General features: G+C 26.8%; 1 protein-coding gene and 1 long non-coding RNA gene across 5 annotated transcripts in view; both read right to left on the bottom strand.

Annotated features, from left to right (window-relative positions):
- LOC122505304 (tyrosine-protein phosphatase non-receptor type 9) overlaps nt 1-13,889 on the bottom strand; it is a 514,941-nt gene that overhangs the window by 168,032 nt on the left and 333,020 nt on the right. The window lies entirely within an intron of this gene.
- Nucleotides 7,409-10,729, bottom strand: LOC122505317. Of its 2 annotated transcripts, none has more exons than XR_006301903.1 (3): nt 9,018-10,729; nt 8,747-8,927; nt 7,409-7,871 (listed from the first exon to the last, which is right to left on the bottom strand). It is a non-coding gene; the product is annotated as an uncharacterized LOC122505317 (long non-coding RNA). The 2 variants fall into 2 exon arrangements; XR_006301904.1 differs by having other exon boundaries at nt 9,035-9,048.

The raw sequence follows: 13,889 nt of genomic DNA, 5'->3' as shown, positions 1-13,889 counted from the left end.
AGAAAGATTTTCCAAAAGTTTTCATAAGAGAGCAAACAAAATCCAAAGAATCTCTGAAAAATTTTGACATTCGATGAACTTTGCCAAAAAAAATTAGGAAAATTCAAAATTTCTAGAGACAAGAAATTTATTTTTGCAGCAACTAAAGTTTTTCTAGATTCGTTTCAACAATAGAAAGATTTTCCAAAAGTTTTTAGGAGGGAGCAAATAAAATCCAAAGAATCTCTGAAAAATTTTGACATTCAATGAACTTTGCCAAAAAAAATTAGGAAAATTCAAAATTTTTGGAGACAAGAAATTTATTTTTGCAGCAACTAAAGATTTTCTAGATTCGTTTAAACAATAGAAAGATTTTCCAAAAGTTTTCAGAAGGGAGCAAACAAAATCCAAAGAATCTCTGAAAAATTTTGACGTTCGATGAACATGGGAAAAGAAAGTTAGGAAAATTCAAAATTTTTAGAGACAAGAAATTTATTTTTGCAGCAACTAAAGTTTTTCTAGATTCGTTTCAACAATAGAAAGATTTTCCAAAAGTTTTCAGAAGGGAGCAAACAAAATCCAAAGAATCTCTGAAAAATTTTTACATTCGATGAACTTTGCCAAAAAAAATTAGGAAAATTCAAAATTTTTAGAGACAAGAAATTTATTTTTGCAGCAACTAAAGTTTTTCTAGATTCGTTTCAACAATAGAAAGATTTTCCAAAAGTTTTCAGAAGGGAGCAAACAAAATCCAAAGAATCTCTGAACAATTTTTACATTCGATGAACTTTGCCAAAAAAAATTAGGAAAATTCAAAATTTTTAGAGACAAGAAATTTATTTTTGCAGCAACTAAAGTTTTTCTAGATTCGTTTAAACAATAGAAAGATTTTCCAAAAGTTTTTGGGAGGGAGCAAACAAAATCCAAAGAATCTCTGAAAAATTTTGACGTTCGATTAACATATGAAAAAAAATTCGAAAATTCAACAATTTTAGAGACAATAAATTTATTTTTGCAGCAACTTAAGTTTTTCTAGATTCGTTTCAACAGTAGAAAGATTTTCCAAAAGTTTTTAGGAGGGAGCAAACAAAATCCAAAGAATCTCTGAAAAATTTTGACGTTCGATGAACATGGGAAAAAAAAATTAGGAAAATTCAAAATTTTTAGATACAAGAAATTTATTTTTGCAGCAACTAAAGTCTTTCTAGATTTGTTTCAAAAATAGAAAGATTTTCCAAAAGTTTTTAGGAGGGAGCAGACAAAATCCAAAGATTCTCTGAAAAATTTTGACGTTCGATGAACTTTGCCAAAAAAAATTAGGAAAATTCAAAATTTTTAGAGACAAGAAATTTATTTTTGCAGCAACTACAGTTTTTCTAGATTCGTTTCAACAATAGAAAGATTTTCCAAAAGTTTTCAGAAGGGAGCAAACAAAATCCAAAGAATCTCTGAAAAATTTTGACGTTCGATGAACATGGGAAAAGAAAGTTAGGAAAATTCAAAATTTTTAGAGACAAGAAATTTATTTTTGCAGCAACTAAAGTTTTTCTAGATTCGTTTCAACAATAGAAAGATTTTCCAAAAGTTTTCAGAAGGGAGCAAACAAAATCCAAAGAATCTCTGAAAAATTTCTACATTCGATGAACTAAGCCAAAAAAAATTAGGAAAATTCAAAATTTTTAGAGACAAGAAATTTATTTTTGCAGCAACTAAAGTTTTTCTAGATTCGTTTCAACAATAGAAAGATTTTCCAAAAGTTTTCAGAAGGGAGCAAACAAAATCCAAAGAATCTCTGAAAAATTTTGACGTTCGATGAACATGGGAAAAGAAAGTTAGGAAAATTCAAAATTTTTAGAGACAAGAAATTTATTTTTGCAGCAACTAAAGTTTTTCTAGATTCGTTTCAACAATAGAAAGATTTTCCAAAAGTTTTCAGAAGGGAGCAAACAAAATCCAAAGAATCTCTGAAAAATTTTTACATTCGATGAACTTTGCCAAAAAAAATTAGGAAAATTCAAAATTTTTAGAGACAAGAAATTTATTTTTGCAGCAACTAAAGTTTTTCTAGATTCGTTTCAACAATAGAAAGATTTTCCAAAAGTTTTCAGAAGGGAGCAAACAAAATCCAAAGAATCTCTGAACAATTTTTACATTCGATGAACTTTGCCAAAAAAAATTAGGAAAATTCAAAATTTTTAGAGACAAGAAATTTATTTTTGCAGCAACTAAAGTTTTTCTAGATTCGTTTAAACAATAGAAAGATTTTCCAAAAGTTTTTGGGAGGGAGCAAACAAAATCCAAAGAATCTCTGAAAAATTTTGACGTTCGATTAACATATGAAAAAAAATTCGAAAATTCAACATTTTTAGAGACAATAAATTTATTTTTGCAGCAACTTAAGTTTTTCTAGATTCGTTTCAACAGTAGAAAGATTTTCCAAAAGTTTTTAGGAGGGAGCAAACAAAATCCAAAGAATCTCTGAAAAATTTTGACGTTCGATGAACATGGGAAAAAAAAATTAGGAAAATTCAAAATTTTTACAGACAAGAAATTTATTTTTGCAGCAACTAAAGTTTTTCTAAATTTCTTTCAACAATAGAAAGATTTTCCAAAAGTTTTCATAAGAGAGCAAACAAAATCCAAAGAATCTCTGAAAAATTTTGACATTCGATGAACTTTGCCAAAAAAAACTAGGAAAATTCAAAATTTTTAGAGACAAGAAATTTAATTTTGCAGCAACTACAGTTTTTCTAGATTCGTTTCAACAATAGAAAGATTTTCCAAAAGTTTTCAGGAGGGAGCAAACAAAATCCAAAGAATCTCTGAAAAATTTTGACGTTCCATGAACTTTGCCAAAAAAAATTAGGAAAATTCAAAATTTTTACAGACAAGAAATTTATTTTTGTAGCAACTAAAGTTTTTCTAGATTCGTTTTAACAATAGAAGGACTTTCCAAAAGTTTTCAGGAGGGAGCAAACAAAATCCAAAGAATCTCTGAAAAATTTTGACATTCGATGAACTTTGCCAAAAAAAATTAGGAAAATTCAAAATTTTTAGAGACAAGAAATTTATTTTTGCAGCAACTAAAGTTTTTCTAGATTCGTTTCAACAATAGAAAGATTTTCCAAAAGTTTTCAGGAGGGAGCAAACAAAATCCAAAGATTCTCTGAAAAATTTTGTCGTTCGATGAACATGGGAAAAAAAAATTAGGAAAATTCAAAATTATTGGAGACAAGAAATTTATTTTTGCAGCAACTATTAAAGATTTTCTATTGGATTTTGTTTGCTCCCTTCTGAAAACTTTTGGAAAATCTTTCTATTGTTGAGACGAATCTAGAAAATCTTTAGTTGCTGCAAATATAAATTTCTTGTCTCCAATAATTTTGAATTTTCCTAATTTTTTTTTCCCATGTTCATCGAACGACAAAATTTTTCAGAGAATCTTTGGATTTTGTTTGCTCCCTCCTAAAAACTTTTGGAAAATCTTTCTATTTTTGAAACAAATCTAGAAAGACTTTAGTTGCTGCAAAAATAAATTTCTTGTCTGTAAAAATTTTGAATTTTCCTAATTTTCTTTGGCAAAGTTCATGGAACGTCAAAATTTTTCAGATTCTTTGGTTTTTGTTTGCTTCCTCCTAAAAGGTTTTGGAAAGTCCTTCTATTGTTAAAACAAATCTAGAAAAACTTTAGTTGCTGCAAAAATAAATTTCTTGTCTCTAAAAATTTTGAATTATCCTAATTTTTTTTGGCAAAGTTCATGGAACGTCAAAATTTTTCAGAGATTCTTTGGATTTTGTTTGCTCCCTCCTGAAAACTTTTGGAAAGTCCTTGTATTGTTAAAACGAATCTAGAAAAACTTTAGTTGCTGCAAAAATAAATTTCTTGTCTCTAAAAATTTTGAATTTTCCTAATTTTTTTTGGCAAAGTTCATCGAACGTCAAAATTTTTCAGAGATTCTTTGGATTTTGTTTGCTCCCTCCTGAAAACTTTTGGAAAGTCCTTCTATTGTTAAAACGAATCTAGAAAAACTTTAGTTGCTGCAAAAATAAATTTCTTGTCTGTAAAAATTTTGAATTTTCCTAATTTTCTTTGGCAAAGTTCATGGAACGTCAAAATTTTTCAGAGATTCTTTGGATTTTGTTTGCTCCCTCCTGAAAACTTTTGGAAAATCTTTCTATTGTTGAAACGAATCTAGAAAGACTTTAGTTGCTGCAAAAATAAATTTCTTGTCTGTAAAAATTTTGAATTTTCCTAATTTTCTTTGGCAAAGTTCATGGAACGTCAAAATTTTTCAGATTCTTTGGTTTTTGTTTGCTTCCTCCTAAAAGGTTTTGGAAAGTCCTTCTATTGTTAAAACGAATCTAGAAAAACTTTAGTTGCTGCAAAAATAAATTTCTTGTCTCTAAAAATTTTGAATTTTCCTAATTTTTTTTGGCAAAGTTCATCGAATGTAAAAATTGTTCAGAGATTCTTTGGATTTTGATTGCTCCCTTCTGAAAACTTTTGGAAAATCTTTCTATTGTTGAAACGAATCTAGAAAAACTTTAGTTGCTGCAAAAATAAATTTCTTGTCTCTAAAAATTTTGAATTTTCCTAATTTTTTTTGGCAAAGTTCATCGAATGTAAAAATTGTTCAGAGATTCTTTGGATTTTGTTTGCTCCCTCCTGAAAACTTTTGGAAAATCTTTCTATTGTTGAAACGAATGTAGAAAAACTTTAGTTGCTGCAAAAATAAATTTCTTGTCTCTAAAAATTTTGAATTTTCCTAATTTTTTTTGGCAAAGTTCATCGAATGTCAAAATTTTTCAGAGATTCTTTGGATTTTGTTTGCTCCCTCCTGAAAACTTTTGGAAAATCTTTCTATTGTTGAAAGAAATTTAGAAAAACTTTAGTTGCTGCAAAAATAAATTTCTTGTCTGTAAAAATTTTGAATTTTCCTAATTTTTTTTTCCCATGTTCATCGAACGTCAAAATTTTTCAGAGATTTTTTGGATTTTGTTTGCTCCCTCCTAAAAACTTTTGGAAAATCTTTCTATTGTTGAAACGAATCTAGAAAAACTGTAGTTGCTGCAAAAATAAATTTCTTGTCTCTAGAAATTTTGAATTTTCCTAGTTTTTTTTGGCAAAGTTCATCGAATGTCAAAATTTTTCAGAGATTCTTTGGATTTTGTTTGCTCCCTTCTGAAAACTTTTGGAAAATCTTTCTATTGTTGAAACGAATCTAGAAAAACTTTAGTTGCTGCAAAAATAAATTTCTTGTCTTTAAAAATTTTGAATTTTCCTAACTTTCTTTTCCCATGTTCATCGAACGTCAAAATTTTTCAGAGATTCTTTGGATTTTGTTTGCTCCCTCCTGAAAACTTTTGGAAAATCTTTCTATTGTTGAAACGAATCTAGAAAAACTTTTGTTGGTGCAAAAATAAATTTCTTGTCTCTAAAAATTTTGAATTTTCCTAATTTTTTTTGGCAAAGTTCATGGAACGTCAAAATTTTTCAGAGATTCTTTGGATTTTGTTTGCTCCCTCCCAAAAACTTTTGGAAAATCTTTCTATTGTTGAAACGAATCTAGAGAAACTTTAGTTGCTGCAAAAATAAATTTCTTGTCTCTAAAAATTTTGAATTTTCCTAATTTTTTTTGGCAAAGTTCATCGAATGTAAAAATTGTTCAGAGATTCTTTGGATTTTGTTTGCTCCCTTCTGAAAACTTTTGGAAAATCTTTCTATTGTTGAAACGAATCTAGAAAAACTTTAGTTGCTGCAAAAATAAATTTCTTGTCTCTAAAAATTTTGAATTTTCCTAATTTTTTTTGGCAAAGTTCATCGAATGTAAAAATTTTTCAGAGATTCTTTGGATTTTGTTTGCTCCCTTCTGAAAACTTTTGGAAAATCTTTCTATTGTTGAAACGAATCTAGAAAAACTTTAGTTGCTGCAAAAATAAATTTCTTGTCTCCAAAAATTTTGAATTTTCCTAATTTTTTTTGGCAAAGTTCATTGAATGTCAAAATTTTTCAGAGATTCTTTGGATTTTATTTGCTCCCTCCTAAAAACTTTTGGAAAATCTTTCTATTGTTGAAACGAATCTAGAAAAACTTTAGTTGCTGCAAAAATAAATTTCTTGTCTCTAGAAATTTTGAATTTTCCTAATTTTTTTTGGCAAAGTTCATCGAATGTCAAAATTTTTCAGAGATTCTTTGGATTTTGTTTGCTCTCTTATGAAAACTTTTGGAAAATCTTTCTATTGTTGAAACGAATCTAGAAAAACTTTAATTGCTGCAAAAATAAATTTCTTGTCTGTAAAAATTTTGAATTTTCCTAATTTTTTTTTCCCATGTTCATCGAACGTCAAAATTTTTCAGAGATTCTTTGGATTTTGTTTGCTCCCTACTAAAAACTTTTGGAAAATCTTTCTACTGTTGAAACGAATCTAGAGAAACTTTAATTGATGCAGAAAAAAATTTACTGTATTTAAAAATTTTGAATTTTCATACTTTTTTTTGGCAAAGTTCATTGAACGTCAACATTTTTTTTAGAAAATCTTGGGATTTCTTTGCTCCCTTCTGAAAACTTTTGGAAAATCTTTCTATTTTTGAAACGAATCTAGAAAAACTTTATTTAATTCTGAAAAAAATTGCCTATCTTTAAATATTCAAATTATCCAATTTTTATAAGTCTCAGTTTCATGAAAATTTTGAATTTTTGGAAACAAATTGTTGAACTTTTAATTATTTATATCTATTAAACGTAACTCCAAGCATAGTAACATTTTTTTCTCTTGCAGAAACTGCGTTGCAATGTCATTTCCTTCTTATAGTCTGGACACTCGATGAGTTTCTGTTGAGAAATAAGAATTTTCTGTTTATTTGATTTTGAAAATGTCTTAACATTTTTTGAGCTAGAGTGCACGTTATGGTAATTTATTATTAAAAAGTGAAAATGCACTTTCTGGCGAAAATCGTGTAAAAATTGTGTATTAAAAAATTTCTTTTTTTTTACAAAGCTTAGAAATATCTAAGTTCATCAAACATAAGTTTTTACAAAATGCTGAATTTCTTGTTAAGAAGGCGTCAAATATTTTTTACTTTACGCAAAAATATTTGTAATTTATTTTTTCTGTTTTGCTGGCAATTAGAGTATTCGTACATTTTCTGTTTTATAGAATCTGAATTTATTTTCAATTTTTTTAGGTTTTAAAGATTATGTCAATCGAAATTAAAATCTAGTGGTATAGCTTAATATGCAGGATATAGTTTTGCTTCATCAACAGTAACGTTACATTTGATTCAAATTCAATTAGTTTTAATCAGACTTTACTTTTACTCAAATAACTTACAGAAATGTTTTAAAGTTTCATGTGGAAAAATAAAACAATATTTACAGATAGTGTATTATATATTATTATATAAGATTATAATGCAATTTTTTTTAATTATTTAGATCCTACAAATTACAAATTAATATATTAACTATATACATGACGCATTCCCAAGAAATGTAACCAAGAAGCAAACGAATTATAAATTATTCTATTTGTTTGATAAATTAGTCAATATTTTAAGTATAATTAGTACAATTTCCAAAATTTAGAAAAAGTGAATTGAAAGTTTTTAAAAAAAATTTGTATTTATTGAAAAAACAAATTATAAATATTGAAAAAAAATGTTTTTTTTAAAATAAATAGTTCTCGAACGAAATGTTCTATTAATACTAATATTAGTAATAATTAATAGTAGTAATTGATATTAATTAAAAAAAAATATGAACAATAATTGACAATAACTCTAATGAAAGCAAGTCTTGAAGCAATTTGAAGTCGATTTAAATTGTTTCCTCGTCTCTGGTTGCCTTGAGGTTGATTCGACATCTTTTGGTGTCTCTGTCCACTTGCAGAAAGCTAAAAAAAATTGTTTTAATTAGAAAAAATTTGATTATTATTTTATTAATTTACATAATTGTGTTCTATAATTTAATGAAAAGTTCATTTCCACACGCAAATCAATTTATGAACGTTAATTACTAATTGAAAATTTTAATTTTAATTAAAAATAATTATTTAACAATTACAATTCAAATTTTTTATTTTAGAATCATAATAAAAGCATTATTAACAAGAAAAATAAATATAATGATGTAAAAATAATAGAAATTCAAATAGTGTAAATAATAATAATAATAATAAATAATATTTGTAAAATATAGGAATGTATAAAACGTTAAAATAAAAATATACAATTAATACAATTATTTATTTACTACCATAAATAAAAAGAAAAATAATAAATAAATAAATAATAAAAAAAGACAAATAAAAAAGATCTGCTTTGTACATTTTTTTAATGAATTATTTTTCTCTTCCTTAAAAAATGTGATGCGATTTTACTTTTATACCCTTTCAATTGAATAGTAATTAAGTTTTCTCTATTTTTTGAGTGTCAGCAAAAAAATGTTTATTATTAAAAGAAAAACAAAATTTAATTCACCTCGAATAAAACTTTTTACATAACTGTACACTCTTAATAATTTTGATTTTAATTACTAACTTCTCTTACAATTTCAATTTGTTTTCCATTAATTGATATTTTATTTAATAATACATACAATTCTTTTTATGTTAATTATCAAACAATTCTTTTTCTATTGATTTATTTTACAATTCATTTTTATTTCTTATTATTATTATTATTATTATTAAATATAAATTATTAGTAAACATTGTAAACATAAATAATATAAGAAAAAAAAATTATTGAAAGTAAAATTGAAACTAACCTCTAAATTGGTATCCATTATTATTCTCATTATTTTTTTTTCATTTGGAACTGTTGACAATCAATCCACATAATTAATTAAGACAGGCAATAACTCTGTCACTTCTTAATTATTTAATTAATTAATTAATTAATTAATTAATTAGTTCATTTTACAAAATTGTAATTAGAATTATATAACACTAAATAATCATAACATGTATTTTTAATACTAATTAATTAATTAATTAATTAATTAATCAATCAATTAATTAATTTTAATAATTAAACACTTTATTTATTGAATCACCACCAGGAATCCTGATCACCACTCATATTATTTTCTGAATTCTACAAAAATGTCTACGACTATGTGAATTTTACAAATACGCAAACTGAAACAATGTCGGCATCTCGCGGACTTCTCACAACTACATTTTTATCATTTTTGCAGATTTCTCCAACATCATCGAAAACAGCACTCACTATAGCATATTGGGTCAAACGCCGCTTGGGGAAATTTGCCGTTGGGGAATTTTGATAGTTACCTGCTCTCACGCGCACTTGATATAAAGATTTTCGGTAGGTAATCGATGCGCGACAGTAAGTAATTCAGGTCATTTATCGACCGTCGAAAAAAAGTTCATGAAAGTTCGTTTAGTCTCCGCGAGGGGCACTGCGCGACGACGTCCGGATCGCAAGATGGCTGCAGCCAGTGTTTTGACAGCTGATGTCCTCGTCGATGGACTTTCGCCTTATTGTCACTTCGTATGACCCGTAATGATTACAAGTAAAACATTACTTGTTGGAATACGAATCAATCTCTCGGCAGTGATCCCGAAGATTGAAAATCCGGATCTCGCGATGACAGTGGACATGAAATGATAAATCGAGTATCACCTTCTTATGTTTAATAACAATAGTGTTGACCAGCGATCTGACGGTTCGCTAATTTTCAGGTTTAAATAACAATATTTTAAGAGAAACTAAATTTTACAGTAGTGGAAAAATTTAAAGTAAGTTTTCTCAGAAGGAGAAAATGATTGTTGATTCTCAGTTTGACGTGAATCAATAAAATTTAAAGTCTAATAAATAATAATTTAAAGTCTATTATTTAAGGAATATTAATTTGTACGCGGCAAATAAAATGCCGAAAGATTTCACAGAGTAAGTAAAGAAACACTTTGTTACAACTTTATAAAGTCTATATTTTTATTGTATTTCTATTACTTTCGAAGATCAAAGTTCCGAGTAGCTTAATTTTATTGTATATGTTCTTTCTAATTAAATTTGACAAAATCGCATATAGATTTGAGGCTAGACGTTAAAAATACATGTAGCTTGATACAAAATTTAAATGATAAAGTCTTTACACTCGAGAAAAATTCAGTTTCTTTGGAGAAAGGCGTTGATATTTGAAATCGTAAGGAAACAGCCAACAATGTCTTCGTATTTGATTGAGTGGACAATAAAGTTAATTATATGAACATAATTTGACATTCTTTTTAATTATAGTCATTTTCATAGTAAGTATTCTATACACGGAAAAAAAGAAATTAGCTGCAGCAGTAAACATATGTTTGCTGTAAAATCTCTGAAAATTAGCTACCACAGCTAAGAAGTTTGCAGTGCCCTACTAAAAATCCCTATGTAGGATCCTACATAAGATCTTACATAGAATACTAACTATAAATTTATAAAAAATCCTAGAATGATTGTAAGAATCTACATAGAAATCCATAAAAAAAGCACATATGAATTTGGCACAGGATTTTTTATGAGAATTGATATAGGAATACGCATTCGTGTTACTGGATAAAAATATACGTTGATTCCAATATGATTACCTACATCTTTTCTGACATAATTTTGGTGTCGATTTCCTATGTCAATTTCCTTTGTAAATTTCCACCACACTTACCCCTACTAAAAATAAAATCAGGAATGATCAGACAAATGGTCAGGCCGCCTGACCACTTTAATCCAGTATTCTTACGATTCTGGATGGATCTCGTCAGAAATCTATCACAACTGATCAGGAGGAAGTTTAAAGTGGTCACAAGTTTGCTACTATCCCCTCCTCTTTGTTGACCCCGCCCATAATTGGTGACTATTTGAGACCATTTGTATCTCATTTTTGACCATATTTTTAAGACACTTCTGTTTTATTTATTTAAACAATATGCAAAAAGTTGCAACAAATTAATTTTAAAAAATATATTTTATTAATTAATATCAGTTTGTTTACATACGGAACAACTTGAAACTAATTCCCGGAATTAAATTAAAATTTGGACCCTACGGGGATCGAACCCCGACGCATGACCTAACCTAGTGCCTAAACTAACTGCCCTAACGACTGCGACTACCGAACCGACTTACATATTTCTGGATTCAACTGTCTATATAAAGAGCAACTGTAAAATAATAAAATTCAATTACCAATATTATCAATAAATCAGAATAAACTGTCAAATAATTTTTATTATTTAATTATATTTCAATTTATTCATAATAGGTTATGTGAATTAATAAAAATTAACATTATTAATTGAATCAATAATAAATTAAGTCTTAACTTTACAATTTGGAATGTTTCATAAACTATAATACGAATACAGATTAATAATAATTATTATTATATCTGCATTTAAAATAAATTTAGTATTTAATATTAATTTAATTTAACATTATAATTTATAATAATAATGAATTATTAATGCAATATTGAAATTTTTATAAATTTTAAATTTAAATTATTAATAATCATTATAGTAAGAAATTATTCTATTAATGATTAATAATAATTTAAATATAACTGTATTTCAATTATAATGCAAATACTTCTCATAATAAGTACTGACTGGTATAGTAAATTACTAATATTATGAATCAAAATTTATTATTAATTAACTATATTAAATAATTACAAGTAAATATACATATATTAAATTAATATATTATAAATATACATTAAATAAATATATTAAATAATGTTAAAAGAATGGTCCGAATGTTTTGATTTATTTACCTACTTTTGCTGTATAATTAATTCAATAATTATACCAATTTGAAAAATGAGAACTTTTGTTAAGTTAAAAGAACAATTTTTATAATAGAATAATGTATTCTGAAATGTAAAAAATAAATTTGAAAGATTTGTATATATAAATTTTCATGAGACTTTACCAAAATTAGAAAGATGTACCAAAATTTTTATAGGTTATGTGTTCACACATTTCAGAAATAGTCAAGAATTTCAGAAATGGTCACAGCTTCGAAAATGGTGGGAGTAAAGTGGGAGGAGCTTGTAAAGTATTTGGTTAGGAATAGTGAGAAACGTTCGAAAACGTCAGAAGTGGTGAGACTGTTCAGGAATGTTGAGAAATTCTGACCATTCATGACGATTCCTGATTTTATTTTTAGTAGGGACCAATATAAAATCTTAGAAAAATTCTTAGTTAAAATCTTACTTAATAATTATTAAAAATTTGCCTATATAGAATCGTAGAAAAATTCCCACATAAAATCTTACTTAATTATTAAAAATTTACCTACATGGAATCTTACCAGAATTCCTACATAAAATCTTACTTAGTTATTAAAAAATTACCTACATGAAATCTTACCAAAATTCCTACATAAAATCTTACTTAATTATTAAAAATTTACCTATATTTAATCATACCAAACTTCCTACATAGAATCTTACTTAACCTATTAAAAATACCCACATGGGATCCTACATGGGATCTTACGTGGGTTCTTATACAAAAACCTGTATAAAATCCCAGATCCCACGTAAGAATCCACATGGGATCCCATGTAAAAACACATGTATATTTGGAACACGATTTGAAACAGGAATTCATGTGGGAATTTGAGTTTGTGTATATCTACATAAAAATCCACATGAATTTCTATGTGAGAATACATAAAGGATTCTATAAAGGATTTCATATGGGATTTCATGTTTCATATATAAGATTTCACATAGGATTTCACAAAAGATTTAATATGTACATTAGGGATCCATTGTGAGAATTTTCAAAGGATTAAAAATTATTTAATTAAAAATTAAATAATAAATTGTATTAGCATTTCAAATCATCAGGAAGAAAAAAAATTCGATAATTTGAAACACTTCTTCTGAGCTATAAACTCTCAGTTATATAGTGTTAAAAAATCATGTTAACAGAGGGAGAAGTCGCTCTCGCCACCTGGCGGTGAAAGTATATGAACTGTGGTATTCTGTATCATTAATAAAAAAAAACCACGTGAGATCCTATGTAAGATACCATGTGGAAAATTATATGGGAAATAATATACGATGTCACCTGGGATTTCATATAATTCTCATTCCTATGTAAAATCCTACGTAAGATCCCATGTAATTTCCTATGTTATTTCCCGCATATGAAACCATATGAAATCTTACGTAGGATTTTACATAGGAATGAGAATTATATAAAATCCCAGGTGACATCGTATATTATTTCCCATATAATTTTCCACATGGTATCTTACATAGGATCGCACGTGGTTTTTTTAATTAATGATACAGAATACCACAGTTCATATACTTTCACCGCCAGGTGGCGAGAGCGACTTCTCCCTCTGTTAACATGATTTTTTAACACTATATAACTGAGAGTTTATAGCTCAGAAGAAGTGTTTCAAATTATCGAATTTTTTTTCTTCCTGATGATTTGAAATTCTTTTATAGCACGTTCTCTTTGTATTTATAATAAAGATTTCGTGCAAAATTAGCTACTGTCTCTTATGCTTATTGCATTGAAAGTATTTTTACAATAAGTATATGAATCGATGCTAAAAATATAAGAGAAACGTTAAGCAATTTAAGTTTTGTTTATTACTCTTTCGAGTAATATTAGCAGCAGATTTCTCTCCGTGTATCACTTTGGTTTTAATTAACCGATTTTGGATTTAAAAAAAAGGATTTCTTTGATTTTAAGTATATTTTAAGTTAAAATTAATATAAAAAAAAATTCAAAAAAATTTTTTTTTTTGAAATTTTGAAAAATTAAAAATCCGTTTTTGAAAAAACATCTTTGATTTTTTTCAAAATTTTACTAAATATTAGGGCAAATGTGCTTTACATGTCCTGTAAGTTTCATCTTGGGATCTCAAAGGGATTCGGAGTA

The sequence above is a fragment of the Leptopilina heterotoma genome, unplaced genomic scaffold, assembly GCF_015476425.1.
Source record: "Leptopilina heterotoma isolate Lh14 unplaced genomic scaffold, ASM1547642v1 Lhet_352, whole genome shotgun sequence".
In the NCBI taxonomy this organism is placed as follows: Eukaryota; Metazoa; Arthropoda; class Insecta; order Hymenoptera; family Figitidae; genus Leptopilina; species Leptopilina heterotoma.
This window is presented reverse-complemented; position numbering and strand designations above follow the sequence as displayed.